The sequence below is a fragment of the Lathyrus oleraceus genome, chromosome 3 (assembly GCF_024323335.1).
Source record: "Lathyrus oleraceus cultivar Zhongwan6 chromosome 3, CAAS_Psat_ZW6_1.0, whole genome shotgun sequence".
Taxonomy (NCBI): domain Eukaryota; kingdom Viridiplantae; phylum Streptophyta; class Magnoliopsida; order Fabales; family Fabaceae; genus Lathyrus; species Lathyrus oleraceus.
Genome location: NC_066581.1, coordinates 212,453,207 through 212,476,716, shown reverse-complemented (window position 1 = coordinate 212,476,716; position 23,510 = coordinate 212,453,207). Strand labels below are relative to the sequence as shown.

General features: G+C 36.6%; 1 long non-coding RNA gene and 1 other non-coding gene across 2 annotated transcripts; one reads left to right on the top strand and one right to left on the bottom strand.

Moving 5' to 3' along the window:
* Positions 1 to 17,707: 17,707 nt before the first annotated feature.
* On the top strand, positions 17,708 to 18,963 carry LOC127126382 (uncharacterized). Its single transcript, XR_007804965.1, has 2 exons — positions 17,708 to 17,984; positions 18,387 to 18,963. It is a non-coding gene; the product is annotated as an uncharacterized LOC127126382 (long non-coding RNA).
* On the bottom strand, positions 17,767 to 17,989 carry LOC127134280 (small nucleolar RNA U3). The gene has a single exon (XR_007808031.1). It is a non-coding gene; the product is annotated as a small nucleolar RNA U3 (small nucleolar RNA).
* Positions 18,964 to 23,510: the final 4,547 nt, after the last annotated feature.

Genomic DNA, 23,510 nt, shown 5'->3' with positions numbered 1-23,510 from the left:
GCAGAGTCGCCATCTGTCGCACCTCGAAAAATGAGAACACGACTTAAGCGAAGCGCAATCGCACGCTCGTAATGATGGACTGAACAGAGTCTCCACCGAACTTTATTTATTTCAAAAAAGGAAAGGGAAAATATCAATAAAACCCAAGAAAAAATGACAATGATTATGGTCTTCGCAACCAATATCAGGGTTTGGGAGTCAATTACGTAAGGGGAAGATGTTAGCACCCCTCACGTCCGTTATACTCAACGGGACCCATTAGGTTAATTGTGTGCGTCAGTTTTAGCTGGGAATGTTAGGCTTCTCAAGTTATTAGGTGGGAATGAAAGAACAGAAGAGAGAAGAATGTTTTTTTATTTTGCAAAGAAGGGGACTAAACCTAAACTTTTTATTAATGGACCTGACAAGATTTACAAATCATGCTCCTACGTATCTCCGGGTGCAATAGAGAAGTCAAGGCTTACGTAGTTCTGGGTAGAAAATGTTTGTTTGTTGGTCGATTTTAGCAAAATCTATCTTGTATTAATCGACGAGAAATATTGTTTTACCCAAAACAGGTGAGGAGTGGACGTATACAACACATCGAATGAATTTACAAATCAACATTCGGAAGAACGTCACTTATCTTAGCTCAACAATTATGGATGAAACATTGCCTTGCATCATCTTAAGACAAGATATCTTTCATTTTTGAAAAGGTTTTGAATATTAATCGCACGACGGAGAAAAAAAGAGTTTGATTGGTTGAATGTATTTTTGGGCTCGAAAGATGAGTATTTATGACTTGCAAGCTCTTACAACTTGGGTCTAATACTCGGGACTATGTCTGGACCTTTCACCCAGGTAATCTTTTTCTTTCAATTTTATTGAGAAAAGAATTCTGAATATTTACAAGTGTTTTGAAGAGAAGACGAATACTTACGGCTTGCAAGCTCTTACAACTTGGGCCTAATATTCGGGATCACGACGGGATATTTCATCCAGGTAATCTTTTTCTTCAGATTCACTTATGAAAATGATTTGAATATTGGAGTGTTTTGAAGAGAAGACGAATACATAGGGCTTGCAAGATCTTACAACTTAGGTCTAATATTCGGGATTACGACTGGATATTTCATCCAGGTAATCTTTTTACTTCAGATTTTATTGAGAAAAGATTTAAAAGAGAAGGTTAGTATGTAGTTTTGAGATTAAAATGATCGGAGTATGAAAGTTTGAAATTAAAGGAAGTTGAATGGATACCCTCACAAAGACTTGATATAAAAGGACCCAAGATAAGTCGATTATAAATAAATAAATAAATAAATAAATGAACAAATAAATAAGTTTCTCCTCTTTTTTTGACACATAAGAAAAAACAAAAATAGAAAAAAAATAGAGTTTTGGAATAATTTGAATTTAATGGAGATACAAAAATGACTAACCAAAATTAAATAATCACAAAAGAAAAAATAAAGAAAAATGACTCTACAAGAAAATAAAATTAGATGAGGAAAAGAGAAAGTGATCAAGGCAACAATCAAACTAACGACCTGGTGGGAGACAGGAGAAGTCTCAACCACCAGGCCAGGAGCGGTTGGCTGGAAGTTTAACGCACCCACCAAGACAAGTATTAATTTACCTGATTTTTAAAAATAAAAAATAAAAGAACAGAATGGGCCAAGGAGTGGCTGAATGGGCCTCTTAAAGACGTTTGAGTGTTGGGTCTAGGGCGGGTCGGACCCGACCCAACTCAGTTGTTACTAATATCAACAAGAAGAAAAAACCCTAAATAACTAATGGTCGCTCAACAACCAAATCTGGAACGAAAACGAAAAGAAACCAAACGAAAAAAAAATCTCCTTCCTCCTTACAACTTCAAATTCGGCTAAACCGTTCTCAACTCAATGATTTTGTTCGTTTCCTTACTCTGATTTCAACCGCTCAATATTCATGAATTCGGTCGGACAATCGAGATTGCGGTCGCCTCTCACGATTCTGGTTGCCTCTCGCGTTTCCGGCCGGCTCCTTGCAAGTACGAGTCCGACTCCTTCTTGCAACTACGAATTCGGCCTCACGAATGTGACGACGGCCAAAACGAATCCACGACGGTTGATGGTGTAATGAACAACATATTCAAAAAAACCAACATAAACAAAATGAAGATAACGTTCGATAATGCAAGGATGAAAGAAATTCTACCCAGATACGTAGCTCCTGGGAAGGCACGACTCAGGTACTCGATTTTATTCTATGAATTTTCTCAGTAGAACTCACTCCGTCTCTTTCTGGTTCTTTGTGTTTGTGGTTTGTATTTTTCTGCTAAAATTTTTGTTGTGATGTTCTCAACTGTGAATAAGATGGGATTTTTGGGTCTCTGAGTTGTTTTTGAGGCTGTTAGGTTTTTTTCTCTATCTTGATGTTGCTTGATGATGATTTTATATGGGGAGAATTAGGGTTTAAAACTATTGGTATTAACGAAAATGGCATAGCGCAGAGGGATCAATCTCTGCACAATCTGTTTTTGCCCTCTTTTGTGAAACTCTGTATTGTTGTAATTATGAAATGAAAATTATCACAGGAGTTGCAAATTGAAAATATGTATTGTCTACTTTCCATTAGTACTTTGTTGGTTCCTTTACTGCATAACAATTACTCTACTTTCATTCTTTTGGAAATTGCTTTAGTTTTTTATACTATTTTGAGCATTGTTTTGACTAAAATCTCTCTGTTTTGTTAGGTCTTTCAAATGATGAAAAGTTTGCTTGGAGGTGAACAATGAACATGGTTTGATATGGAGAGGTTGAGATCAACTCGACATTTTGTTCTTGAAAGTGTAATTGAAATGTGAATTTGAGTTTAAAATTGAAATGGAACTTGTATTTGCTTGTTTGTTTCTACTGTAAAAAAAAGATGGCTTACAAACCTAATTAGAAAACAAGATTCAAAATGGCTTGAAAAATAGTTTAAATATATGACTTGAAAAAACATGGAAACTGGCTTGAAAAATGCAAGCTCAAAACTTGATTTTCTAACTCAATAAGTAGTTCACAATTGGTCTCAAAATATGGCATAGTTCATAATTGGTCTCAAAATATGGCTTAGTTTGCACTTGTTTTATGTATTTGACTTTTCTGTTCAAAGGCTAAGTAACTAAAATGTGTTAACTGTATGTTGTAATTTCTGTAGCAACAAGACAAAAATATTTTCTTGTAAATATGTATTTTTTTAATTGTAACTAAATATTTCTCTTTTTTTTAATTGTTTTGTTTTTTCCTTATGATGTAGATAAAAAGTAACATAAAAACTATTTTTGAATTTTTTTTAAATAAAATAAAAAAAAATTAATAATCTAATTATAAATGTTACAAAATATTCAAATAAATTTAAATGAAATGAATAAATTGTAAAACCAAGTTAAAAATTGTGAAACAAATTATAAAACAAAATGTAAAATAAATTATAAAAATAAATTGTAGAACAAAAAAAATATCATTATCATTTTTTTTAAAATTCATATCTTAATTTGTGAAACAAAAATTAATTTGTCAATACTTATTTAAATATAACATAAAACTTTCTAGTTAGAAATTTAAAAATAATACCAAGGCAACCAAAAAGAACATATTTTTTTTGAATGAAAAGATATAACTCTAAATAATTAAAGCTAAATCTTCCATGACAAAAATCTCTAAACCTATAAGCACTCAATGTAATGATAGAAAACTTATGGAAAAACAAATGTATGAATGACATGGTAAATGAATATCTTATTATGAATATGAATGTTTATGAATGAAGATCCTATTTTTTATGTGAATTGGTAAAATAGAAAAAATTCTAATAAAAATTAAATAAATGTCATTAAAATGAAATGAAAAAAATGGAATAATTTATATCAATGAGTGGATGTAAATTGATAAATACAAATGCTTGAAATGTAAATGAATGCCTTTAGGCGGAGCAAAATTTAGGGTATGACAAACGTCAACAACAGCCACAACAAAGAACCAACTACAACAACAAGAATAATCAACAACAAAGATTTGAGAGGAAAAAGGTCTCCTTTGACCCTATTCCTATGACATATGCATAATTGTATCCATCTTTGGTTCTCAAGAACCTTATTCAACCCAGAAATCCTCCGCAAATTCCTGAGCCACTTCCATGGTGGTTCAAACCTAAACTTCGATGTGCCTTTCACCAAGAAACCCCTGGCCACAACATCGAGAAATACTATCTGTTGAAGTATGGGGTACAAAAGCTTGTGAATAGTGGGATGGTGTCCTTTGAGGACCGGGTACCTAATGTGAAAGCTAATTTGTTGGGTGCTCATGGTAATGCTTCAATCAACATGGTGGACGGTTGTCCAGGGAATTTCCGAGTATTCGATGTGCGACGTATCTGTAGGTCGTTGATGGAAATTCATAGGACTTTGTGTCTGATCAGTGACTGTGAGCATGACCATGATGGTTGTGGAATCTGTAGTGTGAACCCCCCGTGGGTGTATTATTGTCAAGAGGGATATCCAGAAGTTGATGGATGAGAATGTAATCCAGATTCAAAAATCAAGGGATATAAATTATGTGAATCTGATTGTTCCTGTGTTCAAGACCCCTGAGCGGGTAGTAATCCAGTTTGATAGCAACAACAACGACAATGTTAATAGATCGATATCGCCGTTAGTGATACGGTTAGCGGGCCATGTCCCGTATGCATTTGATAAAGCTGCGCCTTATCAGTATAATGCCACAATGGTGGAGAATGGTCAAAAAATTCATTTACCAGTAGCAGGTTATGTGGTAAATATAGCTGATATTGTAAAGGTGACCCGTAGTGGTCGTGTTTTCGGTCCGGTCTTTCCAAAGGAAGTATAGGATGTTGTAACCAATAAGAAGGCAGATATACCAGTGTTGGATCCAGTTAGTGTTCCAGTGTGTCAGTCTGGTGAATCCAGCAAACTGAAGGCTAATGATGATGGTGAGGTATTGCATTTGATTAAAAGAAGTGAATTTAATATGGTGGAGTAGTTTCTCCAAACCCCATCAAAGATTTCGGTGCCGTCTCTATTGATGAATTCTAAGGCACATAGAGAGGCGTTGCAGAAAGTGCTTGAGCAAGCCTACGTTGAACATGATGTAACTGTGGTTCAGTTTGACCACATTGTTGCTAACACTACTTCCTGCAATAATTTGAGTTTTTATGATGAAGAGTTTCCCGAGGAAGGCAGAAATCACAATCTTGCACTCCATATTTCGATGAACTGCAAGGAAGACGATTTGTCCAATGTGTTGGTGGAAATTGGGTCATCTTTGAACGTGCTCCCAAAATCAACTATGTCCTAACTTTCTTATCAAGGTGCCCCTATGAGATACAATGGCATGATTGTCAAAGCGTTTGATGGTTCTCGTAAAACCGTCATTGGTGAAGTGGATCTTCCAGTCAAGATAGGTCCGAGTGATTTTCAGATTACTTTTCAAGTGATGGATATTCACCTGGCCTATAGTTGTTTATTGGGAAGGCAATGGATTTATGAGGCAGGAGCTGTGACATCTACTCTACACCAAAAGCTTAAATTTATGAAGAACGACAAGCTTGTCATTGTTGGTGGAGAGAAGGCGCTTTTAGTGAGCCATATGTCATCCTTTTCTTATGTTGAAGCTGAGGAGGAGGTTGGAACGTTGTTCCAACCCTTATCTATTGCCGAAGTGAAGAAAACCGGGGCACCCATGTCTTCTTTGAAGGATGCTCAAAAAGCTATTGAGGCTAACAACACTAATCAGTGGGGTCATGTGATAGAAATTGCTGAAAACAAGAACAAGGCCGGATTGGGATTTCAACCAGGGTCGTTCAATGTCAAAGATGAAGATGTGCAACTGAGTTTCCGCAGTTGAGGGTTCATTCATGGTAATGATCAACACTCAGCTGCTGTGATCGAGGATGGTGATGATGAAGATGAAACTTGCGCCGACTTTGTGACGCATGGCCAGACTTGCAACAATTGGGTTGTTGTTGATGTTCCTACTGTTATTCGTCGAACTAAGTAATTTGCTTTTTTCATTTTAGAGAAAAATCCTTCTCCTATGCCTAAGGGAGAAGTGAACATTGTTGGGCATTTCAATTATCATCAATGAAATACAATTTTATTCATCCACATCTATGATATTTTATTTTTACTTTTTGCTTTTCTGAAAATGGTAATCATAAAAAAAAAAATAATAATAATCTTCCATCCGCATAATATTTGGTCACAATTTAGTTCTCTAAAATCAAAATATCAAATCATTATGCAGGTTGGTTCTCAAACCCATTGAATACAATGATCCTACTCCCTCTCCAAACTTTGATTTCCCTGTGTTTGAGGCTGCGGAAGAAACTGACGATGAAGAAGTATCTGATGGATTATCTCGTTTACTTGAGCATGAGGAAAAAGTCATTCAGTCGTTCGAAGAGCAGATTGAACTAGTCAACTTGGGTTCCGAAGACGATGTGAAGGAAGTCAAGATTGGGTCTCAATTGTGTATAGAGGCTAAGAATGGGTTGATTGATCTTCTTCGAGAGTATTCTGATGTGTTTTCTTGGTCCTATCAAGATATGCCTGGTTTGGATTATGAGATTGTGGAGCGTAGGTTATCGTTGAAGCCAGAATGCCCGCCGGTCAAGAAAAGGTTGAGGAGGACTCATCCTGATATGGCAGTGAAGATCAAAGAGGAAGTGCAGAAGCAGATCGATGTTGGTTTTCTTATAACCTCCGAATATCCACAGTGGGTGGCCAATATTGTGCATGTTCCGAAGAAGGATCGAAAAGTCTGCATGTGTGTTGATTATAAAGATTTGAACAAAGCTAGTTCGAAAGATGATTTTCCTCTGCCACACAATGACATGTTGGTAGATAATAGAGCTAAATTCAAAGTCTTTTCATTTATGAACGGATTTTCCGGTTATAATCAGATCAAGATGGCATCTGAAGATATGGAGAAGACCACATTCATTACACCCTGGGAAATATTCTGTTATAGAATGATGCCCTCCGGTTTAAAGAATGTTGGTGCAACATACCAGAGAGCTATGACCACTCTTTTTCATGATATGATGCATAAAGAGATTGAAGTTTATGTCGATGATATGATTGCCAAATCAAGTGATGAAGAAGAACATGTTGAGCTTTTATTAAAGTTATTCCAGCGTTTGAGGAAATATAAACTCCGTTTGAATCCTAATAAGTGTATATTTGGTGTTCGTTCTGGTAAGTTATTGGGCTTTATTGTCAGTGAGAAGGGTATTGAAGTTGATCCTGCCAAGGTCAAAGCAATACCAGAAATGCCTGCACCCAAAACTGAGAAGCAAGTCAGAGGTTTTCTCGGCTGCTTGAACTATATCTCAAGATTTATATCGCATATGATTGCCACATGCGCGCCTATTTTCAAGCTTCTTCAGAAAGATCAGTCTTGTGATTGGACCGAAGATTTCTATAAAGCTTTTGATAGTATCAAAGAGTATTTGCTTGAACCTCCGATTATGTCTCCGCCTGTTGAAGGAAAACCATTGATCATGTATTTGACTGTGTTTGATGAGAGTATGGGCTATGTTCTCGGTCAACAAGATGAATCTAGAAAGAAAGAATATGCTATTTACTACCTCAGTAATAAATTCATCGACTATGAGACTCGGTATTCTATGCTGGAAAAGACTTGTTGTGCATTAGCTTGGGCTGCTAAGCGTCTACGCCAATATATGTTGAATCATACTACTTGGTTGATATCTAAAATGGATCCAATCAAGTATATTTTTGAGAAACCTGTTTTAACTGGAAGGATTGCCCGTTGGTAGATGTTGTTATCTGAGTATGATATTGAATACCGATCTCAAAAAGCAATTAAAGGTAATGTCTTGGATGACCACTTGGCTCACCAACCGATTGAAGATTACCAGTCAGTGCAATATGATTTTCCTGATGAACAAATCTTGTACCTGAAGATGAAAGATTGTGATGAACCATTGCTGGAAGAAAGGCCAGAACCTGGTTCCCGTTGGGGCATGGTATTTGATGGAGTTGTTAATCAGTATGGTAATTGCACTATGGCAGTGATTATTACTCCTCAAGGCACTCATTTTCCGTTTACAACTAGATTGAATTTCAAGTGTACAAACAACATGGTTGAGTACGAAGCTTGCATTATGGGGCTTGAAGAGGCCATTGATCTCAAAATCAAGTATCTGGACTTCTATGGAGATTCAACTTTGGTTGTGAATCAGATCAAAGGTGAACGGGAGACGAATCAACCCAGTTTGATACCATATAGAGATTATGCAAGGAGGATTTCAACTTTATTTACAAAAGTTGAGTTTCATCATATCCCTCGAGATGAAAATCGGATGGCAGATGCTCTTGCAACGTTGGCATCAATGATCGTAGTGAAATATTGGAATGAGGTTCCTAATTTGACTGTGATGCGTCTTGATAGGCTAGCTCATGTGTTCGTTGTTGAAGAGGTCAAAGATGAAAAGCCATGGTATTACGACATCAAATGTTTCCTCCAAAGTCAGATTTACCCGCCTAGGGCATCTTTGAAAGATAAGAAGACTTTGAGAAGATTAGCCGACAACTTCTACCTGAATGGTGATGTGTTGTATAAGAGAAATTTCGATATGGTTCTGCTCAGATGCGTCGATAGACACGAAGCAGACCTGTTGATGACTGAAGTTCGTGAAGGTTCCTTTGGTACTCATTCCAACGAACATGCAATGGTGAAGAAGATGTTGTGAGCAGGTTACTATTGGCTGGCAATGGAATCTGATTGTTGCAAGTTTATGAAGAAATGCCACAAGTGTCAAATATATGCAGATAAGATTCATGTTCCTTTGACACTGTTGAACGTCATTTCCTCCCCATGTCCCTTCTGACTACGCAAGAAGGATTTCAACTTTCTTTACAAAGGGGGAATTTCTTCATATCCCGCGAGATGAAAACCGGATGGCAGATGCTCTTGCAACATTGGCTTCAATGATTATGGTGAATTTTTGGAATGAAGTTCCCAATTTAACCGTGATGCGTCTTGATAGGCCAACTCATGTATTTGCTATTGAAGAGGTCAAAGATGAAAAGCCATGGTATTTTGATATTAAATGTTTCCTCCAGAGTCAGATTTACCCGTCTGGGCATCTTTGAAAGATAAGAAGACTTTGAGAAGATTAGCTGGTAACTTCTACCTGAATGATGATGTGCTCTATAAGAGAAACTTCGATATGGTTTTGCTCAGATGCGTGGATAGACACAAAGCAGACATGTTGATGACTGAAGTCCAGGAAGGTTCCTTTGGTACTCATTCCAATGGACATGCTATGGCTAAGAAGATGTTGAGAGCAGGTTACCATTGGCTGACAATGTAATTTGACTGTTGCAAGTTTGTGAAGAAATTCCACAAGTGTCATATCTATGCAGGCAAGATTCAAGTCCCTCCGACACTATTGAACGTCATTTCCTCTCCATGGACCTTCTCCATGTGGGGAATTGATATGATTGACATGATTGAGCTCAAAGCTTCAAACGGACATCGTTTCATTTTGGTGGCTATTGATTACTTCATAAAATGGGTTGAAGCGGAATCGTATGCAAATGTAACCAAGTAAGTTATTGTGAGGTTTATCAAGAATCAGATTATATGTCGTTATGGTGTGCCAAGGAAGATCATTACCGACAATGGATCTTACTTGAATGACAACATGATGGAAGCTCTTTGTAAAGACTTCAAGATTGCACACCATAAGTCTTCTCCCTACAAACCTAAGATGAATGAGGCTGTTGAAGTTGCAAATAAGAACATCAAGAAGATCATTCAAAAGATGGTTATGACCTATAAAGATTGGCATGAAATGCTTCCATTTGCTTTGCATGGGTACCGTACATCCGTCCGCACTTCAACAGGGGCAACCCCTTTCTCTCTTGTTTATGGTATGGAGGTTATGCTCCCCGTGGAGGTTGAGATCCCATCATTGTGTGTCTTGATGGAAGCCAAGTTGACAAAAGCTGAATGGTGTCAGACCAGATATGGCAACTGAATTTGATTGAAGAGAAGAGGTTGATTGCCATGTGCCATGGTCAGTTATACCAGCAGAGAATGAAGAAGGCATTTGATAAGAATGTCAGGTGTCGTGTGTTTAGAGAAGGTGACCTTGTGCTAAAATATATTATATCTTTCAAACCTAATGCTAGGGGCAAGTGGACTCCTAATTATGAAGGCCCATATGTTGTGAAGAGATCCTTTTCAAGCGGTGCTTTGATTATTACAACTATGGATGGTGAAGAGTTAACTCGTTCTGTGAATGTTGGAGGGAGGTCTCAATTTCTTTATGCATATCACTATAGGTTTCATCCAAGATGTTCCATTGTCATTTATACTACTGTCGTGATCTCTATGGCTTATATGTTGGGATTCTTCAAGGTCTCTTGGATAAACAAATGGTTTACACCTGATGACCAAACATTAGCTACTTTGGATAAGACATATGCTTTGTTGTTCTCTTCTCTTTGGATATGCTCTATCTCAGACATCTTGAACCTTGTTAGGTTCTCTCTATCCAACCGGACGTAGCGTTATAGCGCTAGTTATTTCGTATGAACGTCTCCTTTGATATGTGACACCACTAGATGAGATTATTTCTTTAACTTAATGCTTTCCGCACCAATTTTGGATGCTAAAGTAAGGCTTGCTATCACTAGCCACACCAATTTCAGTATGTATCGATCCATACGAGTCATGTATCGATACATGGACATGCAAAATGCTCTATGGATCGATCCATACGAGCCTTGCATCGATCCATGTTAGTTGAAATGTCCTATGTATCAATACATACGAATTATGCATCGATCCATGTTAGTTGAAAAGTCCTGTGTATCAATACATACGAATTATGCATCGATCCATGCTTACTTAATTTCCCCAAAAACTCATTAATCTTACAGTATGTATCGATGCATAACCTCATGTATCAATACATAAGTCTGTTTTATGTTCTAACAGTTTCTGTTTTGCATATAAAAGAAATGTTGTGACAGCAGTGAAAAAAAAACGAATTCTAAGAGGGAAAAACAGTTGAGACACCAATCAAAGGAGTGTGTAGCAGCAATTGTTTGAGCAATTAGAAACCTGAAAGAGACTTCATCTTCTCCATCTTCTCAATCTCTTTTCTTCAAGAACATCAACACATAATCATTCTTGTTCTTTGGATTAAAGGATCAACGAGATTACGTTCAGTGGTACGATCAAGGATCTAGCTGAGGTTTTCAGTGGAACGATCGAGGATCTAGCTGAGTTGAAGATTGAAGGGGGTTTCGAGGAAAAACCTACTGGTTTGTCCTTCAAGAACTGGAGTGTTCTTGCGGGTTTGTTAGTCACGTTTGCAGAACAGATTCAGCCGCAGCGTTGCGTTTGGAAATCGGGGGATTTCACAAACAGGTCGTGGAACCGGTGAATTGTTTGCAATTTCTTGCAAGAAATTCTTGATCGAGCTCAGACCAAGTGAAGGTTTTATACAAGAAGAAGATCTTGGGATTTAGAATTCTGTCTGTGTATTGAAACCTTGTATCAACGAATTCGGCATTATTGATAATTACAGTTCTCAATTTCATTTGAAATTGAGAGGGAGACGTACCCACACACGAGGACGACGTGGGGAACTTCCTTACCAAATCTCTGCATATCGTATTCTTTCCTTATCTCTCTTTACGTTTTTAACAGTTTCGCAATTTCAGATAGTGTGTTGTGGCTGCACTTTTTGCGATACAATAGTGGCAAGAAAACTTCTTTAACTAAAGTCCACTGTTGTTCATTATTGATCACATACACACCAACTGTTTGACAAAACTGTTAGCTGAATTTTATTCATTGGAAATAGGATTCAGTGATAAGTGCATTCAATTTGATAAGATTCTAGTGTTAATATTTTTTGTCATTCTAATTCAAAATCCAGCAATAAATTCGCGTGTCCGGTTTTCTAGCAGCGGTTCAGAATAGACGGAAGTCGATTCGGGACTGAAATTTTCCGCTAAGTATCAATAGCTCTGATAAAATTTTAAATCCGTTTATATTAAAAGAGGTGATCTATTCACCCCCCTCTCGATCACTAGCCACACCGTCTAACAATTCTCAATTATGTCAGCCTGTTGAATGTTGTCCTCTCTATTTTCCAAAGATATCATAGCCTTTACGAGTTGGTCCAACTGGTTTTTCATCAAATCAACATCTTCTCTCAATGTAAATTGGTTTTGTTGTCCAGGGTCCATGATCTTCCAAGAACTGCTTCTAGTCCGATATGGGTGTCAGGAAATCAGTTGCGGGTTATAGACAAAGGACATATGGGTTTCTTTTACACACAATGTATGTTGATGAATACAAATGCAATGGTTTGTGAATGAATGCAATGTGATGCCATGTATTTATTTATTTATTTTTGGCACATGGGTTCAAAGGTTTGAGGTAACAGATGAATCTGATTACTGTCCAAAACAAGGTTCTCACTAGGTATGATCTAAGGTTTGTAAATGGAAACCCTAAAGTTATAAATCCACAAGAATGTTTGCCACTTAAGGCAACTACATGTCGATCGTCAACTCCATCAAGGGAATTTATTATGTATGAGGTCTTCGTATTGACCCTGGCGAGAACTACGTCTCGGGGGGGCGCACTACACGGCCATCGACTTTGGTTTTAGACATGGTTCTCAGAGTCATGAATTTTCTAGAATGTTTACCGCTTATAACAACTGCATGTCGGGTGTCAACTCCATCAAGAGAATCTCTTCTGAGCGAGGTCTTCACCGACCCGTACGAGAACTACATCTCGGGGACCCGAACTACACGACCATCATCTTAGTTGGCCAAAGGGTTCAATGTTCTACAAAGGTCCTTAAAGTCATGGATCCTCACAAAAATATCGAAGCTAACGGTAACTACATGCCAGGCGACAACATTTTCAAAGAATCTTCTCTAAGTGAGGTTCTCGTGTCGACCCTTACGAGAACTACATCTCGGGACCCACACTACTCAACCTCGTCCTATCTTATGTTTTCACTCTAGACTCGGGTACATAGTCTTTCCCACAAGGTCTGTAATCAGAGTATCCAAGTACCAACGACATAATGGAACCAACATAGCAGATATATCAATATGACAATAAAGATAACATAAGTAATAAATAAAGAAAAGATACACAAGTAAACAAACAAAGTCACACGAACGACCTAACTGGGCTTGACTCACTTAGGGAACCTTTCCCCAGCAGATTCGCCATCTGTCGTTCCTAAAAAAATGAGAACACGAACTAGCGAAGCGCAATCGCACACTCGTATGATGGATTTAACATAGTCGCCATTGAACTTTATTTATTCCTAAAAAGGAAAGGATAAATATCTATAAAACCCAAGAAAGAACGAAAACGATATTGGTCGTCGCAACCAAATCAGGATTCGGGAGTAGATTACGTTAGGGGAATGTATTAACACCCCTCATGTCCAATGTACTCAATGGGAACCATTAGGTTAGTTGTGTGTGTTAGTGTTAGCTTAGAAATGTTAGGCTTATCAAGTTATTAAAAGTTAAAGAAATAATAGGATCATAAGAAAAGAGAAAATATTTTTGGATTTTGCAACAAAGAGGACTAAACCTAATTTTTTTATTAATGAGCCCGACAAGATTTACAAATCCTACTCCTACGTATCTCCAGGTACAATGGAGAACTCAAGGCTTACGTAGTTCTAGGTAGAAAATGTTTCTTTGTTGGTCGATTTTAACGAAATCTACTTTGTGTCAATCGACGAAAACATTGTTGTACTACCCAAAACAAGCGGAGAAGGGTACATTTGTATCACAAGTGAATGGATTTATAAATCAATATTCGTGGGTAACGTCGCAAGCTTACTCACACGTTCAAGTGGATGAATTATTGTTTTGCATCGTCTTGAAATAAAATACCTTTTATTTGAGAAAAGGGTTTAAGGATCAATCACGTGGCGGGGAGAAAAGACTTCGATTGGTTGAAGTATTTTTGGATGATGAGAGAGTCCAGAGTGACGAGAACTACATCTTGGTTACTAACGCTCAGGAATTCGTGGATTACACACCGCTCCTTTTTCATCTTATTTTTAAAAGGTTTTTGATATTTTTATGTGCTTTTGAAGTTTGCTTGAGAAAGCACACTTAAAGTTAGTCGAGGTTTATTAAGCGTTGTGGGATTGATTTGAGGATGATGAGAGTTTGGATTGACGAGAACTACATCTCAGATCTAACTCTCAGAAGCTCGTTAACTACACCATGTTCCTTTCATCTCGCTTATTGAAAAAGTGTTGAATAGTTGTTAAGTGTTTTGATTTTTATTGTGAAAATGGCTTGACGTTGGATCAAACATTTGATGATCGATTGAGAAAGAATTTGAATGAAATGGTTTGCAAGAAGGTGGAATAGAAAGAAAGGGATTGAGTTTGAAATGGATTTATTTGGTTATTGAGAAAATATCGACGTTGGATCGAGTTTTTATTTTTGATATTTTTTAAGAAATGGTTGATTTTATTCTTGTGTTAGAACTAGCTAAACAAGCAAGCAAACAAAGAAATAAAGGCGGTAAAATTGTTACATGTCATGGGAATGGGGGTACATTTTATCGAATGAGGATTCATGATAATGAAACAATTAAATCAAGCTCAATCAAAAAACAAAAATGAATAAGTGTAGGTGCAAGAGGATGGTCTCATTGTAATAAGGTCCAAGTGTAAGCCATGTGAAGAAAATAACAACAAACAAGTTATATTTACAACACATTCAAAAATTAAATCGAAAGAAATAAAATCGAAGCATGCACGGATTGAAATCAGGATGTGAATCAAAGTCACATAATGCAAGAACGTGCAAGGAAAAATGAAATTGAGAGGTGCAAGCAAAACCCTAGGTAATGTGCTCAAAGTCAGTTTGTGCATATTGACAACAATGAAAATATTGTACGCAACGAGTCAAAACATAGAGAAATACCATCAATATATTGATAAAATAATCGGTGGAATAACGATATACGAAGTGTCGAATCCATATATCAAAGTCTGATGCTTAACCATGAAAACAAATCAAAGAAACCAAGCAAAAATCCAACAAGTGGAGAAGGGGACATTTGCATCACAAGTGAATGGATTTATAAATCAACATTCGTGGGCAACGTCGTAAGCTTACTCACATGTTCAAGTGGATGAAATATTATTTTGCATCGTCTTGAAATAAAATACCTTTTGTTTGAGAAAAGGGTTTAAGGATCAATCGCGTGGCTGCGAGAAAATTGGTTTGAAGTATTTTTGGATGATGAGAGAGTTCGGAGTGACGAGAACTACATCTTGGTTCCTAACTCTCAGGAATTCGTGGACTACATCCCGCTCCTTTTTCATCTTATTTTTAAAAGGTTTTTGATATTTTTATGTGGTTTTGAAGTTTGCTTGAGAAAGCACACTCAAAGCTAGTCGAGGTTTATTAAGCGTTGTGGGATTGATTTGAGGATGATGAGAGTTTGGATTGATGAGAACTACATCTCGAATCTAACTCTCAGGAGCTCGTTAACTACACCACGTTCCTTTCATCTCTCTTATTGAAAAAGTGTTGAATAGTTGTTAAGTGTTTTGATTTTTATTGTGAAAATGGCTTGACGTTCGATCAAACATTTGATGATCGATTGAGAAAGAATTTGAATGAAATGGTTTACAGAAAGGTGGAATAGAAAGAAAGGGATTAAGTTTGAAATGAATTGATTTGGTTATTGAGAAAATACCCGATGTTGGATCGAGTTTTTATTTTTGATCTTTTTTAAGAAAGGATTGATTTTATTCTTGTATAGAACTAGCTAAGCAAGCAAGCAAACAAAAAAATAAAGGTGGTAAAATTGTTACATGTCATGGGAATGGGGGTACATTTTATCGAATAAGGATTCATGATAATGAAACAATTAAATCGAGCTCAATCAACAAACAAAAATGAATAAGTGTAGGTGCAAGAGGATGGTACTAACCGCTTCTTCGAATGGTACTCACCACTTCTTCGGAGACAACTAAGTAGAGAAACAAGGATTCTCCTGGAAATGGCCTAGTTAAGACTGGTGGGGGTGAATAAAGCTACTTTCAAGGAAGTGAATGCTTGTTGACATTTTGGCGTCCATTCAAATTGGGCCTCTTTCTTCAACAGTTTATAGAATGGGAGGGCATGTTTTGCCAACTTTGAAATGAATTTGTACATATTTGTTAGCATATTACTCAACTTCATCACTTTTTTATTTAACGTAGCTACGTTCATCCACATCATTGCTTCACACTTGTCTGGGTTTGCTTATACACCCTGTCTATATCTAGAAGCTCATGAACTTCCTGACTCTCACCCGAAATGTGCCTCTTTTAGGATTTAGCCTCATATTATACTATCGGATTGTTCGGAAGACGTCGATGAGATGTTGGTCATGAAATTCTTCGTGACTTGACTTGACAATCATGTCGTCCATATACACTTCTAGTGTTTCGCCTATCTAATATTTAAAGGTTGTGTTCATCATTCTTTGATGCGTGACCCCAACATTCTTCAGGCCGAATGACATGACACAATATTGGTAGTTTTCTTGTTTGATCATAAAGGAAGTTTTTCCTCTGTTCGGCTCATACATCGGTATCTAGTTATAACCAGAGTATGCGTCCATGAAGGGCATAAGTTTGTATCCGACAGCCACTTAGTATACTTGAGTTTGGAGATGAAATTAGAGTCTTGTAACCCTTGTATCATCTTCACAGTTGCCTCTGCCTTCTCGGATAACCGCTCCGTCGTCTCTGTGATATGTATCAGTTATCGGGATCCATGTTCAGCTGGTTACATGCCAAGTTGGAATCTATTTGGGGCATCTCGTGGGGAGAAACATCGAAAAGGTCGACTTTGGATCTTAAACAATTCATTAGGCCTTCTCTGATTACTGCAGGCAGGTTGACTCCTACCTTCACGATTCTCAAAGGGTTATTAACCAATTGGTTGGTTTCAAAATTGACATCCAGGGTTGGTCTGAGGTATTTCTTTTTGATCACGACGGATCTATCGAATTTGTCGTGGTATTTTAACTTAAAATGCACTGGAGACGCGACTGCGTCTAGCGCTGTTAGGAACGATCGTCCTAAGATGGTGTTATACGCATTTTCTCTTGGGATCACGAAGAAGCAGGTGTGCACCGTCATTATCCCAAGGTGACAGGCAAGTGAATTTGTCTGTACGGATGAATGGATGAGCAGTTAAAAGTGAGTATGTTTTAATCTCTATCATAACACCGCGACCATCCCGAGAGTGTTAACAATGATATCTATATTGGTGCAAAATAAAATATTTATAGAATAGTTAAAATTTAATTTTTAGATATTCTTTTGACTCTTAGATTCTATTCGAAACAAATATAAAAATATAAAAAAATGATAGTTAGAAAGATACTCGATGGCGTTATTATTTAAACATATTTAATTTTTAAAAAAATCCACTAAAATAAAACAATTATTTACTATAATACTAATATGAAAGTTTTTCAAATGTATGGAAGAATAAGTTTGAACAAAAAGTTAAAAAAATCAAATAATAATTATTTTTGATCGGTCAAATAATCAATTTTATTTGAAATATATATAGAAAGATGATGAGAAAGTCCCATATAGTTAAAAAACGTGTCACAATTCCATTACGTGGCAACTCAAGGTGCTTTACCATTCTAAACCAAACGCGAGGCAAAAAATATTTTGAATCTGTCAGAACACCGAGCGACCACCCCGAGAGTGCGAACACTTCCGAGAACGATCACCCACAGCTTAGAATGATAACTCAAACTGAGGATCATCAAGGCCGTTAATCACGCTCTGATCGCACGGTAATGCTTCATCCACCAGATTTATGTTCCTGTCTCCTTAGAAATCAAGGACACAGTAGTACGAGCCTATAGAACAGATCCTGTTCAAGTAAGGTCGTGACTTGTGCTCTTCTTCTCGCTTATATAAACAGTAGATTTTCTATGAGCTTTAGCGGTGTGGGACTAAAGTCTTCATTTTTTTTCTTTTATAATGTGAGTTTTGCTTTCAGATTTGGATTCAAGCTTTATAACTAAGTATGTATTACTTACCGCAAGTTCCTTTTATACTCAATAACCCCTTTCTGTCAAATTGTAACCCCTCTCATTTCTTAACAACATACATCCATAGGAGAACGGTTGGAATAGTTATTCAAGTTATTCATGCTTTAATCTCTGCAATTCCAATATCCTTCATTTTCTGTATAACTCTTGATTTATATATCATGTAGTTCAAAGTTCAACCAATTCTGTCATTCTAAACAAACATAGATAAACATTTGCTCTTTCTTTATGCAGGTTCTTTCTTTATGCGAGTGAGTGATTTTCCGTAGTGAAAGTTTCTTCTGTTTTAGAGGAGAGGAAACTCACAACAAATTCACCCATCACCACCACTGGTACACAGCAGCCTTTTAAGGAAGGAAGCTGCTTAACTGTTTTCAAGCACTGGAAAATTTAGAGAAGACAAGTTATTGCACCGACTGCGCACTCTCTCCCAAATACTCTTCTTCATGGTGGTGCTTGGATGGGCTACTTACAATCCTCCAATCTCAAATTCAATGCGGTCGTTATGTTTTCCCTTCCTTCTACAATGACGGACGTGAGGCACCACCAGAAGGGTCTTTCGCTTAGCATTGCAAAATGTTTGGAGAGGCAGTGAAAATGTGAGTAATTAGCATAGTGAGAGAAAAAATCAGTTTTGTGTATTTTAACCACCCATTTATGCGTTGTGCATCAAATACCACCACACTGATTTGTTTATCAAAAGTTGGTATTCCTTTGTGAATTGCTCGCTTCAGACTGTCATTGTCATCTCAGTGGCCATTGCTTTTAGTACTCCCATATATTTGTTATAAAAGAATGTTGTTTTTGTCCATGAGCTATTTGCCTATTACCTACCACATGTAGTTAACTTGGCAGTTTGAATGTATACTAAGTCATCGGCGAGATAGAGATGGCGAACATGTTTGTTTGTCTTTTAGATTCCTTGCATTGCATGAAAGACTATGGGCCATACTGAAGTCACTTGCTTACTAAGCCTCTAGGATACTAATACGTTGCAAAACTATATTGTTGATAAACCAGTTGATGCCATGTGATGTTGAGCATTACTTTACTTGGGTAGAATCAACCAATTAAGCTCCTGCGGTGGCCACACTTTCCATATGTCCCAGCCACATGGCTACCATGGCCACTCTCATAATGGCTCTTGGTTCCCTACAAGATCCGTTTTGTCCACGTGCCTTACCTAGGCGACTCGTGAGGAGTACTTGTTAGTTTCCACACACCAGCACATCATGACAACATGATTTGGAAGGATAGTACCGGGAGTCACATTAACAGTTTTGGTGAGGACCGAGGCAGTTCAGAGGAGATAGCTTAGAGGACATGTAACATACACCATGGAGTTTGGTTAGTCTCTAAAAGGCATCCTTGGTAAACAACAATAGTTATATCTTCTTTTTACCCCAGCTGTTAGTTTCTAATTCTACTATATTTATTCAGGAATAGTAGTTAGGTAGCATCATGATTCATAACTATCAATTTTTTATGTCAAATTATACTATTTGGAACTAAGGTGTGATCATTTTTTTTCTGAGTTCATGATTCTAATTCAACCAACCGGCACTAAATCCTGTTGTGGACAATTACTTGTTTTATAATTTCATGAAGAAACTGATACTTTTTGTTTTGTACTATTTCCTTGGTGAAAGGTTTCTGTTAAAAACAAGAAATAGAGTTAAAATAACCTTTAATACATGTGCTTGTGTATTATGTTTGCTAAGGCCACTGTTGGATTATTCGTTCATGCATTGTCAAATGAATAAGCTAATCTGGATTTTTAAATTGATGGAATGTGAAGATACTGTAGTCAGGGTATGGCAGCTGTGAGGAACACCAAAATAATGTTGTGTTCCGCCAGAAAGTAGTGGATCCCATTGAGGTTGTTAAAAGAAGTTTAGAATACAAACATTCCAACCTACACAATCATCTAGAGACAACTTTGATATTGGCTACACCATAGTTCAGGTTGATGTATTATGATTGTTAAGCACTAAGCTGCATATGAAGTAACATTGCCTTCTTTTATTGATAAGGCACGTCATGTTTATAATGTACTAATAAATTGAGTATAGAAAATAATCATAGATAGTTTAGGGTATATTTTGGATTGAGGGTTTTGGAAGGTTAAAGCCCATTGTAGGCTTCACCATAATTCAAGTTGATGTATTGTAGGATTCTTTCCTAATGCAAACATGGGGTGAGAGTGTGATTTTCAAACACCTATCCGCAGAGTGCAACTAACACTACTCTATTTACAAATTTAATCCTGGAAGAAAAAATAGTAGATAGGTAAGGGTCTATTTTGGAAGGTTAAAAGTCTATCTTTTCAAATATAGAATTTTTTTTACCGGATCCACACATCTACCAACTTAAACTTGGGAATATAAAGTTTTAGTTGTCAAACATCTATCTTGGACTGAACTACATCAACGTTATAAGTCTTTCAAGTCTTATTATTACTAAGTTGAATGATCTCGCCTTCTTTTTTTATTTGAAGTCTCATAGTGATCATTTCTTTGAAAACATGGTCGATTTTATGACAAATGAAACATTGGTACCTTGACTTATTGAACCCTTTAGGCTTGAACTTAGACATAGATTTATCTTCTTTTTGGTTTCCCCTACTCTCACTCATTTCTCTTGATGGATGACCTATCCCTTCAATATTGGAAACATTATTAGAAAATCAATGAGACTTATAGAGTATTTGATTATGACATGTGTTCGACCTCGTCCAACTTCTTTTTAGTATTCTCTGTCTCATTTACGAGATGGGGGCAAGGGCAAATGAGGCAAAATTATCTATATTTAATGGATTTGGATTATAATATGATGATTTTTAGTTCTTTAAACTTCAAAGTTATAAATGCGAAGGAGCCAAAACTGTTTGTATTTAATCGATTTGGATTATAATATGATGATTCACAATTTTTTAAGTTTTAAACTTATAAAGTTGTTGTGGTTAAAGGAGAGGTATATCAATCCTTAGTCCCTCAAACATTGATAAATGTTTAGAGATGCAATGCAATGAAAATGTTGAGAAGTTGAGGCGAGACCTCCGACAAAGATTCTGTATGTTTATTATATCTCTATTTTATTTGATAGTAGTTTGAGTCCTCGTGGCTAAGTAGCATACCAAAAATAAAACAATTTTGTGTCTATTATAGCGCTATTTTCAAGTTTGAGTCCTCTAACGTGACAAACTAGTATAGTGAAAAATAAAACAATTTTTATATGTTTATTTTATTTGATATATTGAGTCCTCTAACGTGAGGAACTAGTATAATGAAAATAAAACGATTATTGATATTTTAACCATCAATAGTAAAAAAATCTTGAAAACCCCAAATTTTGAAATCCTTCCAAATTTAATCTTTGATTTTCACCTTGTCTAAATCCAATCTCTAAGCATTCACCTTGAACTTTCAAAACATTTATTAAATTGACTCTCACAACATGAACAGATATTCAAAAAATCGAGAAATTTCAATCAAGATAAAAAGATTATATTTTCCCTTTCATCTTAAAATAAGATTGAGAAGTCCGTAATTTATATTATTGAAACATTCATCTTCAAATAAATCTATTTAAGTCCCTCCGCAATAATCCCTTAATATTTTGAATCAAGAAGAGTTTTCAACTTTCATGGGAGAAAGTAATTTAGAAAAAATGAATGTTAAACCTCTGAAAAAGTGGTTAAAGTTTTGATGCATTAATTTTTTTAAAAGGGTGCATAATTTGAATCACATAAGTGATTATTTGAATGAACGTTTACAACAAAATGAATCAAATAATCATACCTACATTTTGATTTAAATCGCCTTAATGTTTCAAAATCAAATTCAACTAGATGATTTAAATCACCTTAAATCTAATCCAAATCACATCCTCTAAAAGACATCTAGAGGCTGAGTTTACTTAAATGATTTTAATTAACTTTTCCAACAAGATGATTCGAGTCATCTTATAGGCCGATTCAAACAACATAGTTTAAATGTTTTGATTTGACTTCTGAAAATCATGACTTGAAATATGATTATTTTAATCCAAATTCATTTTATAATTATTGAGATGTGACTTGTCTAATTAACCATCTAATTCTAGTTTTGCATCACTTAAGAAATTTGTGGAGTGCACAATTGAACATAGAGTATCACATATGTTGCACAACCAACTGGGTTTATGAAACAAGGCGAAGAAAGAAAGGTGTACAGGCTGCATAAAGCCCTGTACGGATTTAAACAAGCTCCAAGAGCTTGGAACAAGAAGATAGATGGCTTTCTAAGGGAGAAGGAATTTGTGAAGTACACAACTGAACATAGAGTATATGTAAGAAGAAGCAAGAGTGAATTGCTTATACTATGTCTCTATGTCGATGACTTGTTGATAACAGGTAGCTGCAAGAAGGAGATCGAAGACTTCAAAGGTGATCTCAACAAGGAATTCGAAATGTCAGATTTGGGTGACATTTCATATTTCCTTGGCATCGAATTCTACAAGAGTGGTGGAGGTTTGATGATGCATCAAAGAAGGTATGCAGACAAAATACTTAAGAGATTTGAGATGCAAGATTGCAACCCAACTTCGACTTCAAATGAGCCCAAATTACAACTGTCGAAAGATTCAGATTCAGATGATGTCGATCCAACCCAATATAGAAGACTTATTGGGTCACTTTGGTACATTTGTCACACAAGGCCTGACTTAGCATATAGTGTAGGTATGACGAGTAGATTCATGCATAAGCCAAAGGTATCACATCTAGCAGCGGCGAAGAGGATACTAAGGTATCTGAAAGGAACACTCGACTATGGCATTTTGTTTCCTGCAACTGATGAAGGAAAAGAATGCAAACTAGTGGGATACACCAACTCAAGTTGGTGTAGTGATGTTGGGGATCGAAAATTCATAACTGGTTATGTGTTTATGCTAGGTGGTGCATCAGTTGCTTGAAGTTTGAGAAAGGAGCCAGTAGTGGCATTATCATCGTGCGAAGCAGAATACATGGTTGCTTCCCTTTATGCATGTCAAACAACGTGGATAGTGAATTTGGTCGAAGAGATAACAACGAAGAGTTATGGAGTAATTACCATGAAGATCGACAACATGCCAGCTATTAATCGGGCGAAGAATCCGATAGAACATGGTCGAAGCAAGCACATCGAAATAAGGTTCCATTATCTTTGAGAGTATGTAGCAGATGGGAAGATGAATGTGGAACACTGCATAACTAAGAATTAGATTGCAAACATCATAACGAAGGGAGTACAGGTCGAAGTGCTCAGAAGACTAAGAGTTATGATGAATGTAGATAGCTTAGACACAATGAATTAGGTGGTGTGTTGAATTGTAATTCCT